The sequence below is a fragment of the Nansenia antarctica genome (genome assembly GCF_963989245.1).
Source record: "Nansenia antarctica genome assembly, chromosome: 19".
NCBI lineage: Eukaryota > Metazoa > Chordata > Actinopteri > Argentiniformes > Microstomatidae > Nansenia > Nansenia antarctica.
Genome location: NC_137692.1, coordinates 24,565,534 through 24,581,643, shown reverse-complemented (window position 1 = coordinate 24,581,643; position 16,110 = coordinate 24,565,534).

Genomic DNA, 16,110 nt, shown 5'->3' with positions numbered 1-16,110 from the left:
TTCAGGTGTGTAAAGGTATTTGTAAAAGTAGATATAAATGCATAAATGCATACATTTCAGTAATGTTAATGAACATTGCAATGCCAGATGTTTTCCTAGTCACTCATCTAGACAGTACCAAGGCAACATTTTAAATAGATGCTTCCCGTCACATTCTTCCATTCGGTCGTCCCCTCGCACGGAGGCTGTGTGTTTATCAACGGTTAGTGTTCAGCCTGTCTGTACAGCAGGTAGAAGGCCCACCAACAGCCTCTGAGAAACCTGTGGGTTCAAAAACCACCTGTACTACACACACACATACACATACACACACACTGAGAAGCGTGTCTGAGTGTCTTAGGGGCAGGAAACGGCGGTGCGCTGCACTATTCAGGGGTCATACAGCTGAACACATGGAGGGTGCTTGTACAATGACCCCCCCCCCCCCCCCGACACACACACACACACACACACACACACACACAAATCCGAGCCATACCAAATACAAAAGAGGAAGCTATGCAGCTGTGCCGTGTTTTACAGTGGTGAGACGCTGCACAACAGCCTCGCGCTGCTTTGCATATCAAGATATTATAGCGGTAAACGACCGCCTTCCTCTTTCCAAGGGAATTCAACACAGCGCTTTCTACTGTTGCTCTAACAACACTGTTGTAAATCAACTTTCTCTGTATTAAGTCATTCATTCGTTCATCCTGGACTGGTCTGATTGTGACGTTGTTATTTTACTACTGAAACGGCTTCAAACGCTCCAAAGTCCAAACGACTGTACTGTGGTTTAACGTGTGTCCGAGATCATATTTGTATGCTAATGTCTCATACTCAATTTCCTTTCTACCAAGACGACCATACGAGTCCAGTTTCATGTTTAACATCACACGTTCATCCCCCCTCTCCCTGCCACTCTTCCCCAGATCATTGTTGTGAATGACAACGGGCCCCAATTTGATAGTGCTGAACAGAGCAAAACAAAAAGAAGTAGCCTACCTTATAACTCTACGGAATGATTTGATATGCATGACTTTAACAATGACTTTTACATAAACTGTAATTATTCAATCAGTGTTTTATTAAACAGTTTTGAAAATGGCATTGCATATCATGGACAACGCTAGATGCAATATTCGAAACTCCCGTTTTTTCAACATGCAAATTAGGGCCCAATGTAATTCTCTAATTCCACTTTCCTGGGCAATATTAGTAATGAAACTGACCATATATTGCAAATACTGTACTGTAGTCTCACCATGGCTTTGAAGATGAGCAGGTATGGAGATCCACCCATCAGTATCCAGACATAGTAAGCAAAAATTAACAAATATTTAGAAATCATCCAAAACTCACGCAGCACGAATCCTCACCCACCAAAGACAATGACCACATCACTGTGACTCCCATTCTCATGCAACTACACTGGTTATCGGTCCGATACTGCGTTGACTTCAAGTTCCTCCTGCTCACATACCTGCTGCCTTCACTCCCTTGCACCCTCCTCAGCCGACCTTCTCCTTTTTTATAAGTAATTTTTTCTGAGTGGGGCAGTCCCACTCATATTTTTCATTTTATTGATAGATACAGTGAAGATTTAGACAGGAAGGATGGGTGAGAGAGAGAGGAGGGATGACATGCAGGATATGTCCCCGGCCGGAATCGAACCGGGGACCCTGCGGTTACATGGTCAACGCTTAACCCGCTATGCCACCTAAGCGCCCCTCAGCCGGCCTTCTCTGTCTCCCTTCAACCCGACTCAACACAACGAGCGCCGAGCCTCCAGCTCTGCCGCCTCCAGACTCTGGAGCTCTCTCCCCCCAAGACTCTGGAACTCTCTCCCCCCAAGACTCTGGAACTCTCTCCCCCCAAGACTCTGGAACTCTCTCCCCCCAAGACTCTGGAACTCTCTCCCCTGACTCTGGAACTCTCTCCCCCCCAAGACTCTGGAACTCTCTCCCCCCAAGACTCTGGAACTCTCTCCCCTGACTCTGGAACTCTCTCCCCCCAAGACTCTGGAACTCTCTCCACCCAAGACTCTGGAACTCTCTCCCCCCAAGATTCTGGAACTCTCTCCCCCCAAGACTCTGGAGCTCTCTCCCCAGACTCTGGAACTCTCTCCCCCCCAAGACTCTGGAACTCTCTCCCCCCAAGACTCTGGAACTCTCTCCCCCCAAGACTCTGGAACTCTCTCCCCCCAAGACTCTGGAACTCTCTCCCCCCAAGACTCTGGAACTCTCTCCCCCCCAAGACTCTGGAACTCTCTCCCCCCCAAGACTCTGGAACTCTCTCCCCAGACTCTGGAACTCTCCCCCCAAGACTCTGGAACTCTCTCCCCCCCAGACTCTGGAACTCTCTCCCCCCCAGACTCTGGAACTCTCTCCCCAGACTCTGGAACTCTCTCCCCCCAAGACTCTGGAACTCTCTCCCCCCAAGACTCTGGAGCTCTCTCCCCCCAAGACTCTGGAACTCTCTCCCCCCAAGACTCTGGAACTCTCTCCCCCCCAGACTCTGGAACTCTCTCCCCAGACTCTGGAACTCTCTCCCCAGACTCTGGAACTCTCTCCCCCCAAGACTCTGGAGCTCTCTCCCCCCAAGACTCTGGAACTCTCTCCCCCCAAGACTCTGGAACTCTCTCCCCAGACTCTGGAACTCTCTCCCCCCAAGACTCTGGAACTCTCTCCCCCCAAGACTCTGGAACTCTCTCCCCCCAAGACTCTGGAACTCTCTCCCCCCAAGACTCTGGAACTCTCTCCCCTGACTCTGGAACTCTCTCCCCCCAAGACTCTGGAAGTCTCTCCCCCCAAGACTCTGGAACTCTCTCCCCCCCAAGACTCTGGAACTCTCTCCCCCCAAGACTCTGGAACTCTCTCCCCAGACTCTGGAACTCTCTCCCCAGACTCTGGAACTCTCTCCCCCCAAGACTCTGGAACTCTCTCCCCCCAAGACTCTGGAGCTCTCTCCCCCACAGCACATCAAACATGCAGAGCACGTTGCATTAATTTAAACTCATTTAACTGCTCATAACACACCTGTTCACCTGTTCACCACGGCCGACAACTGACCACTTCTCCCTTTGCTGTAAACTGTAAACCACTCACTCACTATTCCCTGTCTTTATGCTGTGCGTGTCCTTTTACTGTTTGTCTCCTTCTATTTCGGACTCTGTCTTGGTGTTTGATGTATTTTTATGCTGTCCATCCATGTCATGTTGCTTGTTGTCTTTATCTTTTATTAGTTTTTATCTCCTTGATTTGAATTGTACTTTTAATAATGTAAGGTAACCGGGGGCGTCCAGAAAGGCACCAATCAAAGTTTGGTATTTGTATCATATATATATATGCCCTCAAGTCTTGACCAGTATTAGGCCTATTTGGAACTGTGTTTCAAATTGACTGAATATGACTGAATATGACTCAGACTGACACAGCGCCCACCTACAGTACTAAAACACTGTGTAATCCCACCTACAGCACAATGGATGAGTATGCCAATGATAATGAGTCACCTGCCATTACTTTCCCTGCAACAAGATGTCATTTAGCAGCATAATACAGTAGTACAGTATAGCTAAAAGTCAACATGCTTCTGGGTGTCAGTGTGGTGTTATCTATGATGAAAAGGCCCAAAACATATTGTATTGTACACTGTGCAATATTACAAAATACGTGCACAGAAAAAGTGCCATAAAAACCTTATTGGAGATGCATTCCCGGACACTGATTAAAATAATAAATCCCACTTTCTTTCAATTGAACATTTCCACCCACAATGCTCTCTGGCCTAGGAATAGTTTTAATTTGTCTGTTACACTTGCTCATAATGAGACGAGTGGATGTGACTCTGGTTATCATCCATCACTAAACCATAAATACAGATAAGGAGCATGGCATACAATTTGTGAGTTTAGAATGATAAGGTTCTATCTCCGTTTAGGGCAGTTCAGAGATATTGAGCGTCAAAGTTTTTACATTCCATTATGTTTTGTGAGATGGAACCTTTGTATTTTATGAATTACTAACTCAAAAATGTCAACATTTAAAAAATAACACCACACAGGCATTAATAAACACCTAATGGATCAGATTATGTAAAAAACTAAATTTTGACAAAAATGGAGATAGAACCTTATAATTCTAACGTCATGAATTCTAAAATGACAATATGGTGTACTTACATTTCTCCCAGTGCATACTGTACACTACTGAAGACAGATGTCTTAAACGTCTTGAGTAGTTTGATCAGTTGGTGGGCTTATCTACATACCATCTGAATATGACCCCAAAATCATACTGTGTGAAAATCACTGGTTCAAAGACTTTCCTTTTTAAGCAGCCAGCAACAAAACCTCACATGATGTCACATCTCTTCCAACCACAGGTTTCCCTGAGCTGTCCCAGAGTCACTGACGCACCAATGACTCACACACACACACACACACACACACACACACACACACACACACACACACACACACACACACACACAGGTTCACTACTTGGCTTTTATGCCGTCAATACTAAACAACTGACACCTGCAGTACTGATGGTCAGGTAGCTTCCAATACACTGTCGGACTGTGAACTTCCTCGAGCTGTTGCAATGTTGAGAAATGTACAATTTTTAAGTTATATTTATATAGTTGGGTTAGTTAGGTATAACTTAAGGTTAAATGTACTTATAGTAGGCCTAGATTGAATACACTACTCCTCTTTCATGTTTTAAGAGGGGCGCACCCAGAACACTCTGGGATCACTGATTTAACAGTGCTTAAATGTGCTTCTACATTCACTCACACTCAAGACATCTTACGGGTCATATACAGGAAACATGTTAGAATTATAAGGTTCTATCTCCATTTTTGTCAAAATTTAGTTTTTTACATAATCTGATCCATTAGGTGTTTATTAATGCCTGTGTGGTGTTATTTTTAAAATGTTGACATTTTTGAGTTAGTAATTCATAAAATACAAAGGCTCCATCTCACAAAACATAATGGAATGTAAAAACGTTGATGCTCAATATCTCTGAACTGCCCTAAAAGGAGATAGAACCTTATCATTCTAAACTCACGAACTGTCAAATTCAGCACCTTTGGGTGTTAACCAGATTCAATTGATGACATGCATCAATCGTCTGTGTGACAGTCTCTTATCTATCTCTTAAAGCTTGGCCAACATGGAACTATACCTATGTCAATCACTGGTGAATCTGACTCCATCAGACTCTGTCCTCTTACTTTAACTGATTATGTGGATCTCCAAATGAGCTTCTTCTACTACTTGAATTGCTCACATAATATTGTACAGGCTACATATAGCATTACGCATTGAATTAATTAAGCCTTATAGCATTATCGTGAGCTTAGAATTATAAGGTTCTATCTCCGTTTAGGGCAGTTCAGAGATATTGAGCGTCAAAGTTTTTACATTCCATTATGTTTTGTGAGATGGAACCTTTGTATTTTATTAATTACTAACAAAAAAATGTCAACATTTAAAAAATAACACCACACAGGCATTAATAAACACCTAATGGATCAGATTATGTAAAAAAAACTCAATTCTGACCAAAAATGGAGATAGAACCTTATAATTCTAACGTCACGTTATAGCATTAAACCCAATGCCCCTCCCCTAACGCATGCATGCGTCGCATCAAATTAGCATAGAACACAGCTGCACAAATCTGATGTCTAAATTGGGTTTTCCCTGAAACTGCTCAGAGCTCTGAGCCTCTCTATCAGCAGTAGGGGGAAGGAAACACCTGCATGTACTTCGAGGTTGACTGACCACCTCTGCCAACACAGTTGACTGTACAGTAGTACCCTAACCTCATCTTCCCTCTCTGGCCCCAAATCTCTCTCCCCAAATGTGATGATCAACCTGTTACCTGTCAGTAATAATTAGCACTACCGGTACATTTCTTAATGTTGGGTTTGCAACATTCTAAACCTAATAAACTGTTGAACCCCAGAAATGAAGCCACTACTGTAGAATCTGAGAACAGCTAAGGAGGACTATGTGTTGATTGTTGAACAAAACAGCAACTAAATTAACTTTCTGTCATTCTGTTTCTATCTGCAATTAGAACTATTTCAGGGACACAAGATATTCACTAGCCTACATGACACTGTAGACATCATACCAAATCAGACAACAACAACAACAACAACAACAACAACAACAACCAAAAAACAGTTTGTAACTCACATTGTCACTGCGGGATAATTCTATGAGTAGGTTCCAGCTAGTCCCCTTGAGTTTATATTAACACTACTCTATTCTCCCCTGTATGGCTTTTGATGATGTGCACTGGCCGATGCAAAGCATGCATGGCTTCATTTAGATAGCTGATGCAAAGAGGGTTTTCAAATGACTTCAGTGGAGCTCTGCGAGGCTCAATGCAAAATTGGGTGAATGTTTGAATCACTCATCATACAGTCATACAGTGGCAGATGACAGTCTAGAGATAGATCTACTCATCGCACCAGGCTGTCACTCAGAGTTTGGTACAGCAGCATCTGTTCATAGCGGCCGAGACACTCGTTGGCCAATGTGTTGACTCAACTGAAGTGAAATGAAGAACAAAGACGATACGTTACCTCTCCTCTTATCTCTAGTGTGTGGACCTGTAAAGCGCTGAAAGCTATTGGTCCAAAAAAGTCTCCTGAACCTGGATCCCTATCTCTTATCTTTTAAAGCTTGCAGCTGATCACTGTCACTCATCAGAGCCTCCAGACTAACAGACTAACTCCAGAGCCTACAGAGCCTACAGACTAACTCCAGCCCCCAAAACAGGAAAGCAGCCTATATTCTCCCCCTACTGAAGGGTGGGGACCCCTTCAGCCTTAGACAACTACTGCCCTATATCCAAACACCCTATATCCAAACACCCTTGACTGTTAAATGCCGACCCACATACCTGCCTAGGGAGTTTAACGCGGTGCTAATTACATGTGTGTATATAGCACCTAGCTCAGACAGCAAAGTAGCATTGGCGCGACTATATGACGTCATTAGTAGCCAACAAAGTACTGATCCACAGGCTATTCACATCATAGCGGGGGACTTTAATCATGTCAACCTGAAGGCAGTACTACCCAAGTTCTACCAGCATGTAAAATGTGCAACGAGAGGAGAAAATACACTGGATAAGGTATACACCAACATAAAACGTGCTTACAAGGCTAGTCCGCTAGCTCATCTAGGCATGTCTGACCATGTGTCAATCCTCCTGATTCCTGCATACACTACAATGGGGAAAAGTGCTCCCACCACCACTAAGACTGTCAGAACCTGGCCAGAAGGGTCCGCTCCACTGCAGATCTGCCTAAATGACACCCTATGGCAGGAATATGAGCATGAGGACCTGGAACAGTACACGTCGTCGGTTCTGAACCACATAGTGAACTGCACCAACTCAGTCACCGTGGACAAACGGGTCCGGGTCTACCCCAACACGAAGCCATGGATGACTGGGAAGGTCCAAAAACTGATAAATGAGAGGGACAACGCCTTCTTCGCAGGGAAGCGCACACCGCTGTACAGCTCCACCAGGGCCAACCTAAAGCGCGGCATCAAAGCGGCCAAGGCAGAGCACAGAGAGAAGATTGAGGAATGCCTCCTGAGCAACGACTCCAGGCGGATGTGGCAGGGGGTTCAGCAGATGACAAACTTCAGAGCCAACAGGCTCACAGCCGCAGAGGACGACCCCCTGCTGGCGGGAAAGCTGAACACCTTCTACGCCCGGTTCGACGAAGGGCGAACGGAGGTAACCACAACACAGACACCACTCTCTCCAGCTCTCAGCAGCCTCACCCTCACAGAGCACGAGGTGAGACGCGTACTGAAGGCGGTGGACCCCAGGAAAGCCTCGGGGCCGGATGGCGTCCTGGGACGGGTGCTGAGAGACTGCGCCGACCAGCTGGCCGGGGTTTTCACCAACATCTTTAACCAGTCCCTGTCCCAGGCCACCGTCCCACCCTGCCTGAAAACCTCAACTATCATCCCAGTCCCGAAGAAAAGCACGGTGAACTGCCTAAACGACTACCGCCCGGTGGCACTCACACCAATCATCATGAAGTGCTTCGAGAAACTAGTCCGGGCCCACATACTCACACGCCTCCCGCCCAACCTGGATCCATACCAGTTCGCCTACAGAGCCCACAGGTCCACAGAGGACGCCATAGCGACGACTCTCCACGCCACTCTATCCCACCTGGAGAGGGGAAACAGCTACGCGAGACTGCTCTTCGTTGACTTCAGCTCCGCCTTTAACACCATCCTTCCAGACAGGCTAGTGACCAAACTACTAGACCTGGGTCTATCACACTCTATATGTGCGTGGATCAAGGACTTCCTGACCGACCGCCCCCAGAGGGTGCGGGTGGGCCCCCACACCTCCACAGCCCTCAGCCTCAGCACTGGGTCACCCCAGGGCTGCGTGCTAAGCCCCATCCTCTACAACCTCTACACCCACGACTTCACCCCCATCCTGGGACACAACATGCGGGATGACCTGGCCTGGAAGGACAACACTAAAGGCACCATCAAGAGGGCACAACAGCGGCTATACACCCTGAGATGCCTCAGGAAACAACACAACAAGCAGGAGATACTGGTGGCCTTCTACCACGGCGCAGTGGAGAGCATGCTCACCTTCGGCATCTCCAACTGGTTCCACAGCTGCACAACAGCGGAGAGAATCGAGCTACAGAGAGTCGTGAGAACAGCACAGAAGATCACCGGCGCCCCCCTCCCCTCTCTGGAGGAGCTGTACAAAACACGCTGTCTCAGGAGGGCCTCCAAGATCTCCAAGGACCCGACCCACCCTGGGCACGAACACTTTGTCAAGCTGCCCTCGAACAGGAGGTACAGGACCCCGGCCGCTAAGACAAACAGACTGAAGAACAGCTTCTACCACAGGGCCGTCAAGGCCCTGAACACAGAAAAGGCCTAAGTTCTGGGCCCAGGACAGTCCGGACGGATTGTATGGCAGCTAGTGCTGAGGCACAAACATGTACATTTTCAAGCCTGCAAACTGTGACACTTTAAAATAATGTGAAAAAATAATTTTTGTGCAATATGACAACCCTAGTTGACTATCTGTGCAGTATAGTACAGTGGATTGTGTACATAGCCTTTATTGATGTAAACCAGCTCCTTACCTTCTTGTGATTTTATGCATTTATGCTCTTTCTAAAATGTGTTTTCTTTTTCCTTTCCTAAACACCAGGGGAGCCACCCCTCCTAAATTTCGTTGTTTGGTACCTGTACTGTAGCAATGACAAATAAAGTCCATTCCATTCCATTCCATTCCCCTACCCATGGCAACATTTTAGAATCTCAAGTAAATTATCAACTGAAACAATTCAGCTGACAATAATATATATATATACCATAACAGCAGCCATGTTGGTAACAAACGATATTATTAATAATGCCCTGGACCGAAAGCAGCACTGTGCTGCCCTGTTTGTAGATCTGTCCGAGGCACCTGACTCTGTTACCCATGAGCTGCTGCTGGGCAGACTCAGTGATGTTGTCATGGGTGACATGGCTATAGAGTGATGTTGTCATGGTGACATGGCTATAGAGTGGTCCAGGAACTACCTTGCAGATAGAACCCAGATGGTCACAAGTCAAGCTTCAGGGAGATTTTCCACTACGATGCAGACCTGGTGCCGACCTGGTACTGACCTAGGTCTGCCCGCTTCGGTTCCCTTTTCCATTCGTCGGTCCGGGTCGCTTCAGTCCTAGGTCCCAGGTACCACATCCGAGCAGGGACCTGGGACCTGGGACGCACGCAGTGACGTGTGACGCTGCACACCGTTGATTGGTCAATGGACAATCGTCATCCCATGTCCCATCCCATATTATTTCTTCACAACCGCCATCTTGAAAATACCACATTCACTAGGAAAATGTCACTACATTTTCTGTAATAGCTTATTAATAAAGATTCGGAAAATTATGCTGACCATCGTATTATCTTAGTTTAATGTCATTTCAATGAATCATATAACTTTTATTTACAACAAGCACAACACAAAAATCGCTATTATGCACCGTGTTTGTCCGTGAATAACACCGGCTGTGGAGGTGGTAAAAAAAACACAATACTCCTTTGCTAACTTCACCATCTGTCTACGGTCATTTTGAGCCCTTAACCACCGCGCTGACACCCCGAGAAGTTATGCTTTTAACCGTAAACTCGATGAACCGGGAGTTCGCCAGCAGCCGTCCAGCCATTTTCACCATTCACTCATGAGTCAAATGCCGGTTTTAACAGGGAATTCGCTCCGCGCTGTGTCCACGGTGATAGGAGTGGATGATCGACTCCATTCAAAAACCTTTGAATTCCCTGGCTTCTCCTCTTTCCGGACACGTTTGAATTGTTATCCTAACCCCCGGTAAACCGAAGTTATTAACCCGCAAACGGCACCGTGTTTGTCTGTGAATAACACCGGCTGTGTCATGAGTCAAATTCCGGTAGATTCGCGTCTTGTCTGCGTTTCCCGATGATGATACTACAGTTCATAAAGCAGACAAGTGAAGGCAGTGGTTTTAAGGGTTCAAAAAACATGACTTTATTATGTGTACATAGCTTCCTCTCTCTCTTTCTCTTTCTCTCCCAAAAAATCACTGCTGTGTACACCCGGAAGCTTTTTGCCAGGCTGCGTGTGACGCGTAACTCCGCCTACTATCGACGACTCCTCCTACTAGTCCGGTTCGGTTTGTGTAATGGAAACAGAACAGATCAAAAGTGACCCGACCTGACCCGACCCGACCCGACCTGACCCGACCCGGGCCGGTCAATGGAAAAGCGGCTGGGAGTAAATGGTAAATGGTAAATGGACTGACTTATATAGCGCCTTATTCCAAAGCACTTTACAACGGCCTCTCATTCACCCATTCACATACACATTCACACACCAATGGCGGCAAGCTACCATGCAAGGCGCCGGCCTGCTCATTGGGAGCAATTTTGGGGTTCAGTGTCTTGCCCAAGGACACTTCGACATGTGGCCAGCCGGGATTCGAACTGCTGATCTGCCAACCTTGTGATCATTAGACGGCGACTCTACCTCCTGCGCCACAGCCGCCCCAAGAGTACCCCAAGGCTCAGTTCTAGCCCCTGTCTTGTTCACTGTCTTTATAAATAACATTGGGAAGGACACGCCTACAGCTAAAGTGCATGTTTATGCAAATGACGCAATAGTTTATTCAGTTGCTTCTTCCCTGAGCAAGGCTGTAGATGAGATCTAGATGTAGATCTGCCTTTAAACACCTGCAGGCTTCACTATACGATGTAAAGTTGGTTCTCAACGCTGAGAAAACCACATTTATTATCTTTTCCAGAGCTCGATCCCAGATTTGAGATTCTGTTAACATTCACACCTTAGGAACCCTCGACCTAACCCTCAATTGAAAGAGTGTCATCCGATAAGTCCGTGGGTATTTGGGTGGATTAAAGGCTCTCTTTTAAAGTGCACATCAGGAACCTCTTAAAGAAACTAAAGGTTAGGCTGGATTTTTATTATCGAAATAAAGCCTGCCTCAACTTAGCAGCTAGGAAAATATTTTGTCCAGTAAATGTATAATGAGCCTATTCAAGTGACATTTGCACCAGACTTTGGTATTAACTCAAACAATCCAGACAAGAAATCTAAACATTAAAGTCCATTATGTAAATAAAGTCATGTGGAATAAAGTGGAATGAAACAGGAAAAAAGTATTGAACACACTAACTGAAATTAATTCAATACTTAGTGGAGAAGCCTTTGTTTGTAATGACAGCTTCAAGGCGCTTTCTGTATGAAGTAACTAATCGCCCGCAGTATTCAGGTGTGATTTTGGCCCATTCCTCTACACAGATTGTCTTGAATCTGGAAGATTGCGGGGGGTCCTCTTGTGAATCTGAATATTCAGATGCTTCCACAAATGTTCAATTGTGTTTAAGTCAGGTGATTGACTGGGCCATTCCAACAAGTAGATTTTCTTTCTCTGAAACCAATTGCGAGTTTCCTTTCGCTGTCTGCTTTGGATCGTTGTCCTGCTGGAAGGCCCACCCACGTCTCATCCTCAGCGTCCTGGTGGATGGCAGCAGGTTCATCTCAAGAATCTCTCTGAAGTCTGTACATCTCTCTGGATTGTTTGAATGAATACCAAAGTCTGGTGCAAATTTCACTTGAATAGGCTAATTGGAAATACATTTACTGGACAAAATGTTGATGTGTTCAATACCCGCACTGTACGCACTGTAAGTCATACTGGCAGCAATGATCTGAGGATCCGATAAGAGAGGGTTGGCATGTCACTGAGGGGACCACCTTACCCCCCTCCCGCATTATCACCTCTCACCCCAGCCACTGTTTGCCCTCCTCCCACAGGATTCTAAGTTCTAAGGCTGTACAGGATTCTAAGTTCCCGCTCCACCATGCTAAGAAACAGTTTCTTTCCTGCAGCTGTCATTCAAACTCCTGGTGGTAACATAGCCCCCCCCCCCCCCGCCCCCCCGACCCAGCCCCCCTCCACCCCCCAACAAGAGGAACAGTTGTCTCCCATTGTCTACTCTGCCCCCATAACTCTACTGCCCGCACTATTGCTTGGTTGCACATTACTGCTTGTTTGCACAAGACCTATTGCCCTTGTCCTGTACATACCATACTGTACATCATAACTGTACACATCACACTGATACTCATCTCATGTATGTTCATTTATTTATACACACTGTAAAACCTCATTCTGTAATACCATGCACTGTCTACACCATCATAGTCTTTTGGTTAGATGCCAAACTATGTTTCGTTGTCCAAATACTGTCTTGCACTCTGTGCAATGACAATAGAACGTAATCTAATATAATCTTATCTAATTGTGATGTCACAATGACTTACACCCCGCTACCATTCAGAGGGTGAATGCCATCCTCTCCTGGGCCCGATATCCACCTGGCTCACCACCCCACCATGGAACTGGACTGTATGATATGATCACCTATACAAAGAGACAAAATCTCTGCCAGAAGTGTCTTCTACTGATGTAAAAAGAAACATAACAATGTCTCTATCGCTCTATATGGCTGTGAGGTAACGAAACATTCCACGAGTTTTGCAAAAGCATCCTGCATGTCCAGAGGAAAACAGCAAACGATGCATCTAGAGCAGAACTAGGTCAATACGCCCTGCAAATTAAGACCCAAAAAAGAGCAATACAATGTTACAATCACCTCAAAACAAGCGTTTACAAACACCCGCAAAGCCCTAATCTGCGAGCCTGGAGAAGGGAGCCTTCAGCCAGCTGCTCCTGAGGCTCAGCTCCCCAAACCAAACCAACCTCATACAGCCTCAGGACAGCAACACAAGGAGATTAGACCAAATCACACTAACCAAATAAAGCCACAAAAAGAGAACTACCGGTACATCAAATATTGGAAAGGAACTACAAAAAAATGTAAGTCAATTAAGTTGCTATCTGGCCCTAAATAGAGATTAGCCTACACAGTGGCAAATGACCTCTCCATGGTCACTGATCCAAACGAAGACAGACATTGACTACTGGACAGACTCAGTGAGCGTCGCCTGGCCATGGAGAAAGGCCGTCATAGACAACACTGGTTCCCCAGAGAAAACAGGCTATGCTCACAGCTCACTCTGCCCACAAAATGAGGTAGAACAACTAAACACTTTACTAACCTCATGCCAAAATCATAACGAAATAAGAGATCCTTTTTCCCCCTAAACATTTTCTAAGTCACAAAGAATTCATAACAAAAGACAAAAACAGAAAAAACCCAACCTTATCTAGGCGAAATAACAAATACCCAAATGTGAAAATCTAAGCAGTCACATTTTTTCACTTTGTGCCACACCCCTAAGGACAAGCCTAGTGGACCATAAACTTAACAGTATATGTTTGTTTGGTGTTTTGTGGACTTGGGGGGCCTCTGGTTTAGCTTTTCAGTTTGGCCTGTGGGCTGACATTCAGTGACGATGATCATTATCTGTGCTCGTCACTGCAGTTGAAGGACTTAGCTACTTCACTGCTCCTGTGTCCTGTCCCTGGAGCCTGCCTCTCTCTGCAGACGCTGATCCTAATCTGACTGCTGATCTCATTATCTTTACTAGTCAGTTAGACAGGACCATTTAAGTCAAACCTACACATGATGAAACATGGCTCCCCGTGTGGCCACAGGTCAAAATTGCAAATACAACGAGTCTGCTGTCTGTTTGTTTGCATAAGCAACTGGTATTTCTTTCTATCTATCGTAAAATCGGCCTTTCACCATTGAGATAAGATCCCGGCATGTCAAGTGGAAAGAATTAGACAGATTTGTCAGAGAGAGTTTTGATTTGCCTTCTTGCTTTCTGTAATGAGCAACGATTTGAAAAAGGGCTTCTTTGCTGGGAGAAATAAATATGCTTTAAATAAATACCATAGCCATTCAAAACGTTGATGTATTACTTTTAATACAGCTCTAATACCTTTTAACGCTATCGCTCCACAATCCCGACAGATCCTTCCACAAGCCATTATGGGCTAGTTACCTGTACACAGATTAACCCTAGTAGTCCTAGACTAAAAAACATATTTGATGGAGATTTTCCATTTGAAGTCTGATTTAGTCCAGGACTAATCTTAACCTGTGTCCAGGAAAAACACCTCTATATGCTGTAGTACAGTGAACATGTCATGGAGCTCCTTTAAGTGACACCTCATAAGAGAGTTATGAGTTAGGCCCCCAAAAGTTAATCATGTACTGTACAGTATGTGAGAGAAACAGATCATATTTCAGAGAGAAAATGTGAATGAAACTGGGAAAGCAACATTTCAACTTCATATCTGAGGATGACCTGGGATGAACCGCAAGCCAATTAATCTTAAACATCATAATTTACGACCACAATTACATTGACATGAGGTTGTCCTGCGCGTCACGCACACATGCACACATGCACACACACATACACACACTCTATGGTTTCTCTCTCTCTCTCTCTCTCTCTCTCTCTCTGTCTCTCTCTCTCTCTCTCTCTCTCTCTCTCTCTCTCACTCATCCGTCAAACTCTCTGTGTCATGCAGCCACTTGCTGACGAGCTGTAGTGGGGCAATCGCCTCTGTTGACAGATAATACATTCCTAAATATACCTCCAGGCTCGGCTCCAGGGGTAGAGCTACTGTATCTACTGTATCACAACATCCCACCCTGGGAACGAACACTTTGCTCGGCTGCCCTCGAACAGGCGGTTCAGGACCATGTTCGCAAGGACAAACAGACTGAAGCTCAGCTTCTACCCCAGGGCCATCCAGGCCCTGAACACAGCAAGGTTCTAGGCCCTGGACAATCTAGACAAATTGATGGCAGCTACTAGATTGAAATCAAGTGTAATACTGAAACACAAATGTGTACATTTCAAGCCTGCAAACTGCGACACTTTATGAATGTGCAATAACACTATGTGCAATATGACAACCCTAGGGTACATAAGGTTCAGAGAATAGGAAATGTTAGAATAGGTATAGCATAGCATAGAGTACAGCACAGTGTTTTATTTGTATAGTATAGTATAGTGGATAGTGTATATAGCCTTTATTTATGTAAACCAGCTCCTTTCCCTTCTTGTTTTTTAGTTTTTCTTTCCTAGCACCGGGGGAGCCCCCCCTCCCAAATGTCGTTGTTTGGTACCTGTACTATAGCAATGACAATAAAGACCATTCATTCATTCATTCATTCATTCATTCATCTGCCCCAACCCCTTAAACACCTGCATGGGTGTTACAAGGCTACTGTGTCCATCCTAACCCCAACATACTGGGAAGATGGCCACCATCTTTGATTTACAATATTATAACGATATGGTTCTACATTTACCACTCACAGACACCAGGTAGGACCGATGTTCACATTAGGGTTGGGCCGATACAAGGTGTTATTGAATAATCGTGATATTTGGAGCAAATCGTGATATTGTTCTCAGACAATATACTGTAAAAGTTCTTAAAACAAACAAACAGAGTGTCGTATCCGCTCTTTGCCAGGCAAAAAGCATATCATACCTCATACTATGTCTCTCTGTTTAACCAAACTATGTACAGCACCAGCCAGTTTAGTAACTTTT